The following is a 19,895-nucleotide window of genomic DNA, read 5'->3' as shown; positions in this document are numbered from 1 at the left end:
CCGTTGTATGGCTGTTCTTTTCACTTTCTTGACAGGGCTGCCTTTTGATGTGCAAAAATACTTTGATTTTTAAATCTAATGTACTCTTTTTCCTTTGTGCTTTTTGTGTCATATCTAAGACTTTATTGCCAAGTCCAAGTTTATATTTATCCCTGTTTTTTTGAAGATTTTTATAGGTTGAGATCTTATGTTTGAGTATTTGATTCATTTTTATTTCATTTTGTATATAGTGTGAGATAAGGCTGCAACTTCATTCTTTTGTATGTAGTTATCCAGTTGTCCTAGCTTTTTTGAAGAGACAATTCTTTCCCCATTGAATGGTTTTGGCACTTTTGTTGAAAATCAAGAGACCATAGATATATGGATTTATTTCTGGGTTTGCAATTCTATATGATTGATCTATATGGCTATTCTTGTGCTAATACAATACATTTTAGATTGTTGTGGATTTATCGTGATTTTGAAATTAGAAAATGTGAGTCTTTCTAATTTGTTCTTCTTTTTTAAGGTTGTTTTAACTATTTGGAGTCCTTATAATTACTGTGGGTAAAATTGCAATATTTCCAGAATCTCTTGCCTGGCTTTAGTGCATCTCCATTCAATAGGTGTTTCTAGTAGTCCTTCTCCATATCAATAGGTAAGTTCAAGGGCTAGCAAGGGCTTATCTGGACCAGAGAGGTTGGGTTGGGAGCTCTTCTTCTGCAGAGTGGTTGCAAGAAACATAGCGAGCAGAAGTTGACAACTGCTTATAAGAAATAAACTTTATTTCTCCTTTGACTGATTTTTGTTTCAAAGGTATTTGCCTGGAATTTTCCCCCCAGAGGTACAATTACATATAAATTTAGAATCAGCTTGTTTCTTGCAAAAAAAAAAAAAAATAGGCCATTAGAATTTTGATCAATTGCAGTGAATCTGTAAATCTCTTTGGGAAGTATGGCTATCTTAACAATATTAAGTCTTTCAATCTGTGATTCTGAGATGTCTTTCCATTTATTTAGGTCTTCCCTAATTTCTTTTAATTTCTAAGGCCTGCATTTCCTTGATTAAATTTATTCATAAGTATTTTATTCTTGGTGCTGTTATAAATGGGGTTGTTTTCTTAATTTTATTTCTGGATTGTTCATTGCTTGGGTATAATAATATAATTGATTTCTGTGTATTAATTTTACACCCCATAACTTTGCTTAATTCAATTTATTAGTTCTAATATAATTTTCCATATTAGAATTTTCTCTCCTGCAAATAGTTGTACTTCCTTCTTTCCAATTTAGATGTCTTTTACTTCTTTTCTGTCCCTAATTCTACCAGTGGAACTTGTATGAGTAGAAGTGGCAAAATCAAACACACTTGTCCTGTTCTTGAATTTAGTGGGTAAATTTTTAATCTTTAGTCATTGAGTATTTGTTAGCTGTATTAGCATATTTTTAAAAGAAATGTCCTTATCAGGCTAAGGATGTTCTGATCTATTCTTGATTTTTTGTTATTGTTTTTATCATAAAAAATGTTGGATTTTGTCAAATGACAATCTTGCACCTATTGAAATGATACTGAACATGTATTTTTCCCCCTTCTTTATATTATTATGGTATATTACCTTGATTTCCATATCTCAAGCCACCCTACATTCCAGATAAATCCCATTTGGCCATGGTGTATAATCCCTTAGTATGCTGCTAAAGTAGGTTTACTAGCATTTCACTGCATAATTTTACATTTACATTTTTTAATGATATTGGTCTGTGTTCTCTTGTGATGTCTGTCTGGCTTTCATATCAAGTAATACTCACCTCTTAAACTGAGTTAGGAAGTATTCTGTCCTCGTCTACTTTTTGGAAGAGGTTGAGAAGGTTTGGTGTTAATTTTTCATAAAAACTTTAGTTTGTTAAGTCATTTTCTCTTTTTGTTTGATTTCTCCCATTTTCTCCAGTTCCTTAAGAAAGAAGTTTAGGTTATAAATTTGACATCTTCCTTTCTTTTTTTTTTTTTTTTTTTTTTTTGAGAGGGCATCTCTCATATTTATTGATCAAATGGTTGTTAACAACAATAAAATTCAGTATAGGGGGGTCAACGCTCAATGTACAATCATTAATCCATCTCAAGCCTAATTCTCGTCAGTCTCCAATCTTCTGAAGCATAACGAACAAGTTCTTACATGGTGAACGAATTCTTACATAGTGAATAAATTCTTACATGGTGAACAGTACAAGGGCAGTCATCACAGAAACTTTCGGTTTTGATCATGCATTATGACCTATAAATAATCAGGTCAAATATGAATATTCGTTTGATTTTTGTACTTGATTTATATGTTGATCCCACATTTCTCCTATTATTATTATTATTTTTAATAAAATGCTGAAGTGGTAGGTAGATGCAAGATAAAGGTAGAAAACATAGTTTAGTGCTGTAAGAAGGCAAATGTAGATGATCAGACGATCAGGTGTGTGCCTATGGACTAAGTATTAATCCAGGCTAGACAAGGGCAGCAAGACATCCATGGATGCAGATTTCTCTCAAAGCAGGGGGGCTGAGGTTCTGAGCCTCACCTCTGTTGATCCCCAAATTCTCACCTGATGGCCCCCCTGCGACTGTGCCTGTCTTAGGTTGTTCCTCCCTTGAGGAAACTTACCCGTCTCTGGCTAACCAGTCATCTTCCGGGGCCATACAGGGAAATGTAAAGTTGGTAAGTGAGAGAGAAGCCATACTGTTTGCAAAGGTTAGCTTTTTACTTCTTTGCAGATTTATGCCGTGCCCAGCACTTGTCTCGAGGTATCTTTACCACCTGGAGGAATTATGATACTCGGTAAATTCGATACGAGGCACGAATTCTATTTAAGGGTTGTAATTAGGAAGGAAGAAGAAAAGCTATAGATGTAGCATATGAAGGAAACATGGGCGGATTATTTCTTTGACATATCTTCTTGTATAGTACCTTAAGTATGTATAGGTTTTAAACTACTAACTAATTTGCACACACATATTAACATAATAGGAATACGGTGACATAAACAAAGCAAATCTATAATTACCATCCATCTACAGTGAAGCCAAGAAAACCATTTAGGCACCCTAGGCATTTGTGAAAATTTATCTATGATATGATGGATATTGTCCAACTGTACTTGAACCATCAGACAAATTAAAGCAGCCCATTTCTGGGATCTGTTCACATCCCATATGTTCCTTTAACCATAGATAGTCTATAGTCATGAGATTTTGGAGTGCTACAACTTGCACCCCTCCCAACTCCTGGTTGAGTTCCAACAGTACAGATCCGGTCAAATTCGTTGTCTCACTGTATGCACATGCCAGCCTAGACATCTCCCTCCTCATTCCAATGGCAAGTCCAGGAGACGGTGGGCTGGATGCAGCCACAACCGCAGCATCGTCCGGATCCCTGTGGAGGCTTTTTGATGATCATCCCCCGGCACAAGTCCTCCAGAGAGTGCTGATGCCAGAAGCTCCTCCTCATATCATATCTTAGTTCATTTTCTGGGTATCCAAGCTAGGCCTTGATCTTCTGCATAGAAACAAACAGACCCTTTGACCACACTTTGACATGCCCTCTATACCACTGTGCAGAACTCATTGGAGGTCAGCACACAGTAACTGCTTTTTTTTTTTTTTTTTAATTAAGAGAAAGGAATATTATCAGAAAAGAGTACCTCCATAGCTGATCATATGACACCCTTTAAGTGATCAACATTAAGGATATTTAAAGCATGCGTTGATCTTTGATTTACCAATAGTTTTATCCTGTTAAGGAGTAATCCCCCTTTTCTTTCTTTTTTTTTTTTTTTTAATTTTTAATCTACACTTACATGAAGAATACTATGTTTACTATGCTCTCCCCTATATCAGGTCCCCCCTAACAACCACATTACGGTTACTGTCCATCAGCTTAGCAAAATGTTGTAGAGTCACTACTTGTCCTCTCTGTGTTGTGCAGCCCACCCTCCCCTTTCTCCCTCCCCACCATGCATGCTAATCTTAATACCCCCCTTCTTCTTCCCCCCCCTTTCCCTCCCTGCCCACCCATCCTCCCCAGTTCCTTTCCCTTTGGTACCTGTTAGTCCATTTTTGGGTTCTGTAATTCCACTGCTGTTTTGTTCCTTCAGTTTTTCCTTTGTTCCTATACTCCTCAGATGAGTGAAATCATTTGGTATTTCTCTTTCTCCGCTTGGCTTATTTCACTGAGCATAATACTCTACAGCTCCATCCATGTTGCTGCAAAAGGTTGGATTTTTCCACTTCTTATGGCTGAGTAGTATTCCATTGTGTATATGTACCACATCTTCTTTATCCATTCATCTACAGATGGACATTTAGGTTGCTTCCAATTCTTGGCTATTGTAAATAGTGCTGCGATAAACATAGGAGTGCATCTGTCTTTCTCAAACTTGATTGCTGCGTTCTTAGGGTAAATTCCTAGGAGTGGAATTCCTGGGTCAAATGGTAGGTCTGTTTTGAGCATTTTGATGCACCTCCATACTGCTTTCCACAATGGTTGAACTAATTTACATTCCCACCAGCAGTGTAGGAGGGTTCCCCTTTCTCCACAGCCTCGCCAACATTTGTTGTTGTTTGTCTTTTGGATGGCAGCTATCCTTACTGGTGTGAAGTGATACCTCATTGTAGTTTTAATTTGCATTTCTCTGATAATTAGCGATGTGGAGCATCTTTTCATGTGTCTCTTGGCCATCTGTATTTCTTTTTTGGAGAACTGTCTGTTCAGTTCCTCTGCCCATTTTTTAATTGGGTTATTTGTTTTTTGTTTGTTGAGGCGTGTGAGCTCTTTATATATTCTGGACGTCAAGCCTTTATCGGATCTGTCATTTTCAAATATATTCTCCCATACTGTAGGGTTCCTTTTTGTTCTATTGATGGTGTCTTTCGCTGTACAGAAGCCTTTCAGCTTAATGTAGTCCCACTTGCTCATTTTTGCTGTTGTTTTCCTTGCCCGGGGAGATATGTTCAAGAAGAGATCACTCATGTTTATGTCTAAGAGGTTTCTGCCTATGTTTTTTTCCAAGAGTTTAATGGTTTCATGACTTACATTCAGGTCTTTGATCCATTTTGAGTTTACCTTTGTATATGGGGTTAGACAATGGTCCAGTTTCATTCTCCTACATGTAGCTGTCCAGTTTTGCCAGCACCATCTGTTGAAGAGACTGTCATTTTGCCATTGTATGTCCATGGCTCCTTTATCAAATATTAATTGACCATATATGTTTGGGTTAATTTCTGGGGTCTCTAATCTGGGAAAAACGCGCGATATTCTTTGTCCTCAGGCGCCGGTCCCAGGCACCCGCTCACCAGTCCCGCCGCCCTGCCTCCCTAGCACCGGGGTCCCTGTCCCTTTTAGGCTTCCAAAACGCACTCGCAAAAAAGAGAAAAAAAAAAGGGGAAAAACGCGCGATTTCCTCTGTCCTGAAGTGCCAGTCTCAGGCACCCGCCCCCCGGTCCCGCAGGGAAAAACGTGGGATATTCTTTGTCCTCAGGCGCCGGTCCCAGGCACCCACTCACCAGTCCCTCCACCCTGCCTCCCTAGCACCGGGGTCCCTGTCCCTTTAAGGCTTCTAAAAAGTGGTCGCCAAAAAGAGAAAAAAAAAAAGGGGAAAAAACGCATGATTTCCTCCGTCCTCAGGCGCCGGTCTCAGGCACCTGCCCGCCGGTCCCGCAGGGAGAAACGCGGGATATTCTTTGTCCTCAGGCGCCGGTCCCAGGCACCTGCTCACCGGTCCCGCCACCCTGCCTCCCTAGAAACAGGGGCCCGTCCCTTTAAGGCTTCCAAAAAGCACTCGCCAAAAAAAAACCACTCCGGTTTCTTTCCACCCGCCGGGAGCCAGGGGGAGGGGCGCTCAGGTCCCGCCGGGCCGGGGCTTGTATCTTACCCCCTTCACAAGGCTCTGGGTTCTTGCAGGTGTGGATGTGGTCTGGATGTTGTCCTGTGTCCTGTGGTCTCTATTTTAGGAAGATTTTTCTTTGTTATATTTTCATAGCTCTATGTGTTTTTGGGAGGAGATTTCCACTGCTCTACTCACACCGCCATCCTCCTTCCTTTTTTTTAATGTAGACACACACAAGCATACATTTTCCTCTAAATCGTTTCTTTGTATCTTTTAAGTTGTTGTATGTTGTGTTTTTATTTTCATTCAACTTACAGCATGTTCTAATTTCCTTTATAATTTTTCTTTGACCAATTTGTTTTTTTAAGAATACACTTTTAAAATTTCCACATATTTGTGAATTTTCCAGATTTCTTTCTCTTACTAATTTTTAATTCCATTCCACTGCATTCTGAGAATACGCTTTTAGGATTTTAATCTTTTCAAAAAACTTATTGGAACTTATCTTGTGGCCTAACACATGGTTTACCTTGGAGAATGTTCCAAGTACACTTAAAAAGAAAGTATATTCTTCTGTTGTTGGGTTGGTGTTCTGTAGATGTCTGTTAGGTCTCATTGGGTTATATTTTTAGTTGAGGTCCCCTGTTTCCTTGATTATCTTCTGGTTGCTCTATGCATGATGAAAATTTGGGCTTTGGAATCTCCAGCTATTATTGTTGAACTATTTCTCTCTTCAGTTCTGTCAGTTTTGCTTTCTACACTTTTAAGCCCAGTTATTAGGTGCTGGTATGTATTTTTTAAGGTAGTGTTGTTGAGCATAGAGGTCTCCCAATGTTCAAGCACCCGAATGGGGAGCAGAGCACTGGGGAAGTACCACATACCCATACACCGTCTGTCCCTAAACTAGTCGGAAGCCAGTATTCTCATACTTTATCCTTCAAAACTTGCCTTTAATTTTATACAGCATATTGCTGTACAGTAAATAAAGCAATACACTATAACTACAGACAACAATAAGAAATAATCTAACAATTGAATGAACAGTCAGACACAAAAAAATACATACTGTGTGATTCCATTAATGTGAAGGTCAAAACAATCAATGTTAAACATTAAATGTGTTAGAAATCTATGGTGTTGGAAATCAAGATAGCATTTACCTCTGAGGTGTAGGTGTAATGATGAGTACAGCTTCAAATTAGTCAAATCAGATTCAAATTAATCAGATTCAAGGCACAGAACAGAGGTATCAACTGGCAGATAGGAGAAATAGTGTTATTTGTCTACATACGAGAAATTTGTCTACGTATCTACTCTCCCTAGAATCATTTGAATATCCCCCTCACTTATTAAAAATTTTAACTAGGTTTGAAAGTCAAATCTGATTTGCACAGTTCTGAAGTTTTGCTTTCCTATGTTTTTAGATCTTTCAAAAAATAAAGTACAATATTTCTCCTTCCCATTTTTTTTTTTTTTTGTGAAGGCCTGAAGGAGAAAAAAAAATGAAAGAAGCAAACACAATCACATTTAAACTCTCCAAGTCTAAGAAGGGTCCAGGGCCTGACTGCTGTGGGGGTGTTTGAGTGGTTCCTACCCTGTACTTCACTGGGGGTTACTGACAGCAACAGCCTAGAATGGATATTCCTTGAGAATAGGCAAACCTACCATAAGATAAATGGAAAATAAACAAAAATGTCTTATTTAGAATGCATAGGCCTCTAGAGCAGCTTCAAGTTCTTTGGATTTTTTTCCTTACTTTTTCAATCCACCTGTTGCCTGTATTTCCCTCTTGTGGGAATAGCACAAAACAGAGAATGGTGGCACTCTGCTGCCTTCTACTTTCCCTGGCTCCTGTTGCATAACAAGGTCTGCCAAGAAATCCCAGAGGGGAAGGACTCCCTTGAGATCCAGAACACAGTAAGGGGTCCTATGCACAGAGGGCTGTGGCCTCTGCAGGTGGGCAGTAGCCAACATAAGTGTTTAGTCACTCTGCATCCTCAGCCTCCACAAATCTTCCTCCTTATTGTGAGATGCCTGAGAGGAAACTCTTATTTATAATCTCAAGTACCATATGGAATTTGTAATGGAAATTTAACACAGTTTCCCCATCAAGGTGTGGGATCATGTATTGATTAGTGTATCTTCACAGTGAATCTTCAGATATGACTAAATCAAGTCTCAGAGACCATCAAAAGCCCCTGAGGGTTTCAATAGATTGAGAACTACCCTTCTTTTTCCTCAAATAAAGCTTTTTCCACCCACTCCCTGATGCCCCAAATTCCAACATTAGAAATCTGTTCCTTTGGCTTGGGGATATGCTTTTGAGTGTGTAAAGTCCTCTGAAAGGGGGCACATTGTGTTTTGTATTCATATCCTCTCAGGATGAAATTGCTAATCAGCTTATTTCCTGAAAATAGGATTTGGTGTTGAGGACAAAAGAGAAACTTTTGTAGTATTCATAGACTTTCTTAGGCACTAACAAACTTGAGACCTTTGCCATGTGGAAAAGAAAGCAACAACATAGAAAGGAAAACAGAAGTCATCAATGAGAAATTTTAACCTTTTTAATATTTTTGTCAAGAACAATAGTTTGGCAAAGCTTTGATGGAATCAAAATTTTCATCATCATGCTTCAGTTTACAGTGTTTCATTTTATCTGAAATTTATTCTTGTTGAGTATGTATTTTCTTCTGCATCATCATCACCATTATCTTCTCCTTTTACCAGATATGGACACTAATGGTTTTATATTGCTAGTAAAAAGCAAAGTGATAAATCCTTTGGTTTCCAGAGCTCCTTGGTTTTCCCCAACAGTGGGTCCACCTGTAAGGACACTTCCTGGACCACATCAGTTCCTGAACCATTCCTGAAGCAGTAGGACACGTTTGTGAGCTTTGCAGAATTTTTTTCTTGTGGCTTTGTAGGCAAGAGGCTCTTACCCCAGTCCAGACATGCTGACAAATAATAAATAAAATTATTAAATTATATTGTTATTAACAAATAACAATAAATAAAATTAGCAGATACCAGAAGAATGAGTCAAGATTAGCACAGTATGATCTGTAGCCCAAAACATCTACTCTCTTGGCTCAGGACTAAGGCCATTAGGTAAGAATCCTAATTCCTTGAATCAGAAGTGACTGTGTCCTACTGCCACAAAAGTTTGTATGTTGTGCAGTTTCCACCTCTGCTTCTGATAGACACTGCTTCTGAGTAACAAGATGTTTTGACAAGTGGAAGCTATTGGTAAAAGAATAGATATATTAATTTTTTAATCCTTTTTCTTAGTATGTTGCAATAGGGTTTTGCATAAAGAAGTATTGTTCCTTAGCTCACAGTCCATTTTGTTACATCTTTTCCTGGTCAAATTCAAGGTTTGAAAGGTAGTCATAAATTAGTACAGTATTTCTACCAGTTGGGCATAGCAGCTAAGAAACATTTTGCATCATTCTACAGTAGATATTTAATCTTAAGTTTGTAAATCAGGTAAAGATGTAAAATGTAAAAATGCATGAAATGTAATACCTATTGTTTATATTCTTTACAAATATATATCAAATGTCAGAGTAGTTTATGATTTCATTTTTATAATTCATATAATGCAGTTATATTTTCTTAAAAATAAACTAAAATATCAGTGCTATTTCAACAATTTTTATTTAAATTTTTGATGTTACTAAATATAATTTGTATTTTAACTTTTAACTACAAAATTTTTGGTAATTTACAATAAAAATAACATGGAAACTATGTGAAAATAATTTTAAGTTAGTTGACTTCTTACATTTATTTTAAATTAATATTTAATGAGAATATATTCCAAGTTATATATTTTCAGTACATATAGTAGTAATTATAACATTTTCAATTATAATAATTACAGTAATAATTTCAACATATTTCAATAATAATTTTATCATTGAAAATCGGGATGTAGAAATTGTGATAGTATAAAATACAAAATGGATCTCTAAGAAGAGAAAAGCCTGGAAAAATAACAAAAGAAGTGGTCAGTGAAGAACAGGATTCAGGGTGTTACACGTGATCCCAGCACTTATGCAATCTCCTCCTTTCCTCAAGTTGAGACCTGAGCCTTCTTTTTAGCCAGTAGAGCACAACAAATGTGATGGATGTCACTTCCCATCCTTATGTAAGACCGTGATGCCCATTTTGATGGGAAACTCTTTCCTTTGCTGGTTTTGATGAAGCGAGTCATCATGTTGAATAAGCCTATCTGGCAGGGAACTGAGGGTGGCCTCCAGTTGATGACCAGCAGGAAACTAAGTCCTTCACTCATGTGGCCAAAGGAACTAAATTCTGCCAAAATCCATGAATGTCTGGAAGCAGATCTTTCCCCCAGGGAATCTTGAGATAAGACAACAATTCTGGACAACTTGGAAGATCCTGAACAAAAGATCTGGGTAAACCTGCCCAGATCCCTGATCCACAGAAACTATAAGATAATAGATCTTTCAAGTCTCTAAGTTTGTAGTGATTTATTATGCAGTAATAGAAAACCAATGCATAGTCTGCTTGAAATTTTAAAACCTTGAAACCACAAAATTTACCAACCTATTGAGCATAGCCTCCATGAAAATTCTCAAATGAGACATTACAGATTCCTTACTTAAGGAATTAAGAGTTTATTGCTGATCAAGTGAAGATAATAAAAATACTCTCATCAAATACACAACCTAAAATCAGACAAAATGTGTGTAATTTCATATTCTTTAATAAATGAAACATAATTTTTATCAAAACAATAAGAACTTAAAAGAGAATGCCTAATATAAAATTCACAACTCAGAAGCAAAAATTATAGCTTTGACCTTCCTATTAGATAAAATTACATATAGGAAATTAGCATATATAAGAAATTTTTTAAAGGGTGCTTCACTAGAATAGATAATGATCTTTGTATCATCTGAACAGTTTGGTAATATACTCTCATGATCTTACAATGCATCCTTCATATTCTCTTGACAATCTAGAATGTTTCTAGTAAAATCCAATAGTAACTAAATTAATGATTGAAATATTTTACTTTATCCAAAATATTTTCAATATATATTTTATATATATTATATATATGTAAATATATGTAAAATATATTGTTATCTCTTTCACAACTGTTACTGAACATATTTGTCCAATGAAGATATTTGTCACTGGAAACAAATTTTTCATTAAAGGAACTCAATTGTTCCAGGCAAGGGAAACAAAAGCAAAAATAAACAAGTGGAACTACATCAAACTAAAAAACTTCTACACAGCAAAGGAAACCATTAACAATAAAAAAGGCAAGCAACAGAATGAGAGAAGATGTTTGCAAATAATATAGCCATTAAGGTACTAATATTCAAAATATATAAAGAATTTATGCAACCAACACTCAAAAAACAAATAATCCAATTAAAAAATGGGCAGAGGAACTGGTAGACATTTTTCCAAAGAGGATACACAGATGGCCAATAGACACATGAAAAGATGCTCTACATCACTAATCATCAGGGAAATGCAAATCAAAACCACAATGAAGTATCACTTCACACCAGTCAGAATGGCCACTGTCCAAAAGAAAAGAAATAACAAGTGTTGGCAAGGATGTGGAAAAAAGGGAACCCTCCTCCTGCACTGCTGGTGGGAATGTAAATTGGTGCAACTGCTATGGAAAGCAATATGGAGATTTCTCAAAAAATTGAAACTAGGAATACCATTTGACCAAGTAATTCTACTTTTCACTTCTGAGAATTTACCCAAAGGAAAAATAATCCGTTATTTAAAAAGATATGCACTCCTATGTTTATTGCAGCACTATTTAAAATAGCCAAGATATGGAAGCACTGTAAGTGTCCATTGACAGATGAATGGATAAAGAAGATGTAGTACAGGGATACAATGGAATATTACTCAGTCATAAAATAAGAATGAAATTTTGCCATTTGCAACAATATGCATGGACCTAGAGGATGTTATTCTAAGTGAAATAAGTCAGACAAAGAAAGAAAAATACAATATGATTTCACTTATATGCAGAATCTGCAAAACAAACAAATAGAAATAGAACTATAGACACAGAGAACAGACTAGACTGGTGGTTACCATAGAGGAGGGAAGTGAGCAAATGGGTAGACTAGATGAAGAGGTGCAAATATCCAACTATACAATAAATTAGTCATGGGTATAAAATTACATTAGCATGCAAATATAGTCAATAATATTGCAATATCTTTTTATGTTGACAGACATCAACCACACTTGTGGTGAGCAATTGTTGAATCACTGTGTTGTACACCTGAAACCAATATAATATTGACTGTATTTCAATTTTAAAACATGGGAACAAAACAAATTGTGGAGTTTTTCCAAATGTAGTGTTATCTAAATAAATAAATAGCTTAAAATATGCTTGAATAAAAACAAATAATTGATGCTCTTCAAAAATGGCAAGTAAACAGCAAAATAGTATGTTGACAGAACGTACCTAAAAGGATGTTATGCATCCAATATTTAGCTAAGATAATATTTATCATGAAATTTACAGAACAGACATTACAGAGAACAAAACACACCCAGGTTTATAGAGATGATTTGAAGTTCGATGTAAGAATGACTAAACATACAAAATATATATAAAGTGATTTTAAAAAATCATCACTGCTTGAGAAAGAGAATCCAATATGTAATTATTAATGTAATACTAAATCCAGTGAGAAAAGACATCATATATAATAAATATTTTATTCAGTTCACTAGATTATAACAAGGAGTGAAAGTTAATATTGAACAAAGAACACTTATCATACATATTTTTGAAATAATATAAAACAAGTCAAAATTATTGAACATTCCCTGACTTTAAGAAAAGACAAACTTTGGCTTAAGCAGATTTACCCAAAGATTACATTTCTTGATACAACAGGTTTAAAAATTGTCTTTAAAATCACCCATGGACACATGATAGAAAAACTGACTAAATTTTATCAAACTAATTGCATTTAATTTAGACAAAATAAAAAATACAGCAGAAGAACTAAGTCAGTTTTCAAAATATGAGGAAATTGTAGTCTTTGGCAGGATATTATATTAATTTTTAATTTAAACTGTGCTATCAACAGTTATTTTGTACAAACTGTTGCTTAGTATTAATGATGTTGGGAAAAACCTAACAAAAAAGAAAGAAAATTAAGAGTTAAGAGTTAAATTGGTTCATTTTATTTTTTTCTCTTTTAACTATATTTTATTTTTTAGTACAGTTTCAGGTTCATAGTAAAACTGGACAGGAGGTGAAGAGTTCTCATGTACCCTGTCTGCACACATGCACAGCCACGCCATGTGAACATCCTATACTAGCCTGGTACATTTGTTACAACTGATGAAGCTACACTAACATATTGTAATCACATTAGGCTTCACTCTTGGTGGTGTACATTCTGTAAGTTTTGATAAATGTATAATGACATGTACCCATCATTATAGTATCATATAGAATAATTTCACCACCCTAAAAATTCTCTGTGTTCACCTATTCATTCCTTTCTCCTCTTAACCCATAATAGCCACAGGTATTTTTGTTATCTCCATGTTTTTGCCTTTTCTAGAATGACATGTAGTCTTGTAGACATCAAACCACCACATAGGTAGGCTGTTTGTTTTTTTTTAAGTTTCACTTCCAATCTCTGTCATTTAGTTCCTGAATTTAAACCTTTTACAATTTAGGTAATTATTGATAGATCAAGGATTAAATGTACCATTTTATTGTTTGTTTTCTCTTTGTTCTTTCTGGGTTTATTTTTATATTTACCCTCTTTCTTTTTAGATCTTTCATGTGAGTTTCTTGAACATAAAATTACATTTTATTTTATATATAGTGTCTTTGTATTGCTATTTTAGTGGTTACTTAGGCTTATGTTATATGTACATAACTTATCCAGGTCTATTCATGTCATCATTTGAACAGTTCAAGTGAAGTATAAAAACCTTAAATCCTTTTATATCCTTTTACCCTCTCCGGTTTATGATTTGTGTTAAATATTTCTTCTTTATATATTTAGAACCTATCAGATAAGCTATATTTTTCCTTGACCATCAAACATAAATTAAAAAACACAAAAATAGAAGGAAAGTCTATTTTGCTTATCCATATTTTTGTCTATCATATTCTTTATTGATATCCTTGAGGATATTCCAAGATTCCTTTGTTATTGCTTCCTTTCTGTAGATAATTACCTTTAGCCAGTCTTTCCAAGTAGGTCTATTGACAACTAATTCCCTTAGTTATCCTTAGATATTTCATCTGAGGATAGCTTAATTTCTCCCTCTTCCTGAATGTTACTCTTGTTGAATATAGGATTCTGTGTTGACAGATTTTTTCTCTTTCAACACTTGAAAAAAATGGCCACTTGCTTCTGGCCTTCATTGTCTCTGATAAGAAATCCACTGTCACTCAACTAGGTTTCAAGATTTTCTTCTTTTTTTTTCTAATTTTCAGAAGTCTGTCTACAATGTGCCTTGATGTGAAATTCTTCGGGTTTCTTTTTAGGATCCATTCAGCTTTTTGAATCTATACACTTATGACCTGCTGAATTTGGGAAATTTTCAACCTTATTTCTTTGCATACTTTTCCAACCCTACCTTCTTTCTCCTTTCCTTCTGTGACTTAGATGACCCAAATGTTAGATCTCCAGTTACAGTCCCACAAGTCCCTGAGGCTCTGTGGGTTTTTTTCCCCATCTGTTTTCACTGTTTTTCAAACTAAGTAATTTATATTGTTCTGTTTCTCAGTTTACTGATTTTTTTTCATGTGCTTCTTTCATTCTTCTGTTGAGATTGTACATTGAGGTTTTTATTTCAGATATACGGATCAGAGCTTTGGAGCCTGGCTTCTCAGAATGGAGATCCTAGTCCTAATGAGCCACCTCTGAGCTCACTATAGGGATATTGTGATTTGGAATCAGTTAGGAACCAAACAAATTCTCTGCAGCACTGCCCATGTCTATACAGAGCCTTTTCAAATTAAGTACAGATTCCTTTCTCCCCTCCACTCCTTCCCTATGGACAAGCGTGCCTGGCACTAAGACCAGTTACTGAGCCTTGAATCAACATTTGAGTCCACTGGTCCCAGCACCATTGATAAAATGGCATCTTTGAATGGAATAGAAGAAGATAAGGAAATATAGCTTCATTAGACTTGTTATATTTCCTCCTTTCTTCACATTCAAATGCAACAGTTCTCTCTTGGGAAACTTCTTCCTGCCTTAGGACCTCCTCTAGAACAAGAGAGGCCAAAATGTCTTATAAAGGGTGTCGAAGACAAGTCTAGTGTGGTTTGCTGTTACAGTGACTAATAGTAGGTATTTGGTCAAGACTTGACAGAGAAATTGGCATTCCAGAAAGAAATAACTTGCAGCTCCTGATGTGCCTAATGACTCCTGGGGAGGAACTTAGGACAAAGAGTAATACTAGCTTAGAATTAATTTCACTTTGGAATTGCACCTTTCTCCTAAGATGATCACCAGATATTTTACAAACCTGAGATTTCCCAGTGGGCAGTAATTCTTACAAAATCCCTTCTCCACAGGTCAGCAGCAAGAATTATAGAACCAAAAACAATAATCTTTCAATCAGGAGATATAGATATATATAGATACATATAGATTTGGAGAGAGAGAGATTTCATATTACATATATATGTATATATACATATATATGTATATATACATATATATCCTATTTTCAAATTTATATATATATTAAATTAAAAATAAGTAATCCAGTTTGCTCTCATTGAATTATGACATTTGCTTATAGTGCGTGTAAGTCATCTACTCAATAAATGATGCATTTAGTATCTTCCAGGTGCTGCCATTCTTTAGCTGTCTGGTCTAATATTTTCTATTTATTCGTCTGCCTCTGTGTGTTCAGAGCTTTAATGGGTCAAGTTAATGTTGTTCCAGGTCATTTGTTTACAAAACAAGTCCTGCTCATAGATGACTCATTAGTTGCCTGAGACCATTGATCTCACTATCAGTTGACAGATTCCAGTGTTACACTAAGATCTGTTCTTTGCTGCTCTTGGGTCTCCATCCCAGACATTCATTTCTCCTTTTATATCTCGCCCTCACAGGATTTGTTGTATTTCCTCCTGTTTTCACATTTGGATGCAACGACCCTCCCTTAGGTATCTTCTTTCCCTGGGACCTATTCCAGAACAGGAGGTGTCAGAACTTCTCCTTTCAAATGAAAAGCAGTAATGTGAATTTATACATTCTTTTACAACTACATTAGGAAACTTTAGAAATATTTGTGGATTTAGAGAGGGAACATGGAGAAAAGTGGGAAGGGAAGGACAATGCTTATATTATCTGGGTTCACAATGGATCAGCCCCCTGCTAGCATCCTTACTCACATTATTTTCCTCAATATTAATAGAAAATTAGGTTCAAATGAAGGAAAAGAGACTCAGAATCCTTACTTATTTTGTCCCAAGTCATGCTGTTAGTAAAACTGGTATGAGGATGCCTACTGGAATTAAATATAAATAATTAAGTTCCCAGTACCATGATAAAATGCATAATATTGGTTAAAATATTATTTCACTTCTTTGGGCCTTATTTTTCTCAGCTACAAAATCAGGAGGGAATATGACTTTATTTCTTTCTCAGCAATGCTTTAAGTATGAGATATTATACTTTATCTCAGTTCTGGCCAGTTGCCCAAAAGAATGAGCATAGCTAATGTGGCAAATAGTCTCATATCCAGGAAGTATGGCCCTGACATACTATGCAGCAAACAAAACCAAAAACTGTTTTTTTAATAACCATTTAGATCCTTATTCATCTCATGCTTATAGAATTGTTGAACCTGAAGGTGCTTAGAGCAAGAATTTGTTTGGAAATGTTTACAGCACTGTGGTATAATGGCCCCTCCTGTGGGGTTTCACCTCCAGCAGAGTGAAAGGCTTCCGCGGGGCCACCTAGACCTTGAGCTGTGAACCCTAGAGACCCCATGACTGAAGGAGACTAAATATGAAGGACTTGCTAGTTACCTGCTCTGGTGGCAGCATAAGAAGAGAAGGCTACCTTGGGAACTGATCGCATTCCCAGAATTTGCAGGAGATAAGATAGAAAACATATGAGCGAAACACTCCTTAAGTTCTCCTGAGGCCAGTCTAAGTATGTTGTCCAAAAGGAGTTACTGGAATGAACCCAGTAGAAATTTGAGGAGTAAAACTCCTGTTTAAAAAACTGCGCATGATTTTTTAGGTCCAACCCTAGGTCATTACACAGGCTTTGCCTGGCCGGACTCACAGAGGAAAGCTGGAACTCCCCATACCAGATTCAGTGTACAGCTGGTATATTAGTCATAGGACTAAGGTTCCCTGGCCAACCAGGCTTATGCATGTTTGCATTCCAAGCCCAGGTACCTAGGTTCACAGGTCCCTTTATCTGGGATCTTCCCACTGCTGACACCTACGTCAGATGCTTCTGCTGAGGTCTTGCAGCAAGTGGAGAAGATGGTGGTAGAGGAAACTTGAAGATTCCTTTCCCCATTCTTCCCCTCTAGTCAGTGGAGTTCTAGTCCTAGCTCTCCCTGTCTCCTTCCCCCTAGCCGCAGAGGGTAAGGTCTTAAATGAAACAGCATACCCTAGCCAATTAAAGAGAGTGATTGAAATAGAGTAAATCAAACCAAAAAATGTACCTTGATAAAGGTTCTTCATAATCCAATTGTGAAATTCTCAGCCCTTATAATTATATGCTATAGTGAAGAATGCTGTACTTTCCCCTTCATTCAAAGAAGGAGCTCAGTTCATGGTGACTATTCTTTAAAAATAAAGTAATAATAATGTGAAGAATAGTATTACAGTGGGCCCTGGAACAATGACAACCCCACCTCCACCCCCATGTAGTCACAAAATCCATGTATAACTTTTAACTCCCCCAAAACTTAACAACTAATAGTCTACTGTTGACCAGAAGCCTTACCAATAACATAAACAGTCAGTTAACACATTTTGTATATGTTACATGTATTATGTACTGTGTTCTTATAACAAATTGAGCTAGAGAACTGAAACATTTTTTTCAAATTGTTGCATACCTCCAAAAGATTTCCAATATATTTATTCAAAAAAGTTACATATAAGTGGATCCACTCAGTTCAAACCTGTGTTGTTCCGGGGTCAACTGTACTTAGTTTAAAAATATGAAATAATAATCATTTTATATCCCTAAGTCCTTGGTAATCACTGAAAAGATAAACCTGTTATGCCACAGGATACAGAAAAGGAAGAGAGCTAACCAATCTTTTAAGTGGAGGAGAAAATGCAGTGTATTATTAGTCTTAAAAGATATTTTTAAAATTAGTAGAAGTTAAATAGGGATGAAAAAAAAAAAGAGGGCATTCCAGGCAGGGCAACAACATTGGTAAATGCTAAGCTATGAAGGCACTAAGTGGGAGTTAGGGATCATAAGTGAATGGCTACAGCAATTCAATTGAGAGTGGAGACAGGATTATTTTGAGTTTAAGAACTTCATCCAGATACTCACTGATCAAAGAAGAGACCGAGTGAGAAAGGCATTTGAGGAATAATGTTCTGAAAACAGAGAAAAGAGCCTAGACAGGGGGTGTCTAGGAGACAGGGTGGCCCACGAGGAACTCATTACAGTAATCTAAATTTTCTAAACCTACTTTCTCATTCTATATGGAAACTGAGGCAAAAGCTTCTTGTATTTCTATATTCCAGTTACATAATTCTCCAACCAAAAGTTCTTGCCTCCTGGGCTCTACAATTATCTTTCTATATTCCATGGGTTCCTTTCCTTCCCCATGCCCCACCCCAGAGCAGCACGCACACGCACACACACACACACATGCGTGCATGAATTCATTTATTATAAGCTATTTAATGTTAAGGGATCACCTGTTTCTCAGCCATTTCTTCATTTAAAAAAATCTAATATCGGGCTTTGCACATACCATATGTCTCACAGTTGTAGACTGTCTTGTGAGGGTGAACGAGAAAGCTGAAAGTGAAAAAGTCAAGAAAGAACAAAAACCAATGGAAGTCAATGAAAATAATTGAAACGAATCTTTTGTTTTACTTAGTTGAGTCTAAAGGTCAGTTTCAGCTATACTTACGTTCCGGGTCCCTCCATGAGATGAGTGAGGCTGAGGTCCTTGACCCACAGTCCCTGCTGTCATCTTAAAGTTATAATGCCTGGAAGTCTACAGTTAGCTTTCTTCATAATTCCTACCTAGAAACCCATGGAGATGTGTGCTAGTACCAAGACAGGCTTTGAGTTTGCAGTGCTTCACTTCGTGCGCCCTCCTCTACCTCTAGGCAGCTAAATATCACAATAGGATATGGGTTTCCAAGCCAAACCTAGAATAACATTTTTAACAGAGCATATGAGACAGTATCCCCTGGGCAGATTTCCAATTATTATGGCCTATTTCCCCACTTTATTCAGCATCCAGTAAAGAACACTTCAAGAACATGGCCTATTCTGAGGAAGACACTCCTCACACACACACCACACTTGATTTGCCATTCTATCGAGTTCCAGACCCCAGGGGCACAGGAATAAGAGGAAATTTTAAGTCTCAAGAAGATTGGACTTTCGTGAGGGAAGCAGACATATAAACCAATAATGTGTCACTGAGCTCCTTCCAAATGAAGACCTAGGTGTGTCTGGAAAACTATAGGGACAGAGCTCTGGTGTGCCAACTGTTCTGAGAAAAACTCTTGCTAAAAGTTTGAAATAAAAACATGAATCAAACTCTGAAGAGAAGGACAACTTGAAATACAGAGTTGTGTGTCAGAATATAACCAATCCCACAGACACACAGGAGAAATATTTGGCAAGATGAATTAATTCATAGAATGAAAAATGTATACTGATGATTTACCATGGGCCAGGCACTCTGCTAGGACCTGGAGACACTGAGGAGAAACACTGACAAGGGTTCTTCCCAGCAATTCTGATTCTATGAGCAACAGGAAATCTTTGGCAAGTTTCAGAGATCCTAAGAAATGAGTAACTT

At 36.5% G+C, this 19,895-nt stretch overlaps 1 long non-coding RNA gene across 1 annotated transcript in view; it reads right to left on the bottom strand.

Annotated features, from left to right (window-relative positions):
- Nucleotides 1-18,645: 18,645 nt before the first annotated feature.
- Nucleotides 18,646-19,895, bottom strand: part of LOC108396494 (uncharacterized) — a 52,217-nt gene continuing 50,967 nt past the window's right edge. The window contains exon 4 of the long non-coding RNA XR_012131625.1: nt 18,646-18,874. This is a non-coding gene — a long non-coding RNA (uncharacterized lncRNA). The remainder of the gene's footprint in view (nt 18,875-19,895) is intronic.

This window comes from Manis javanica, chromosome 1 (assembly GCF_040802235.1).
Source record: "Manis javanica isolate MJ-LG chromosome 1, MJ_LKY, whole genome shotgun sequence".
NCBI lineage: Eukaryota > Metazoa > Chordata > Mammalia > Pholidota > Manidae > Manis > Manis javanica.
This window is presented reverse-complemented; position numbering and strand designations above follow the sequence as displayed.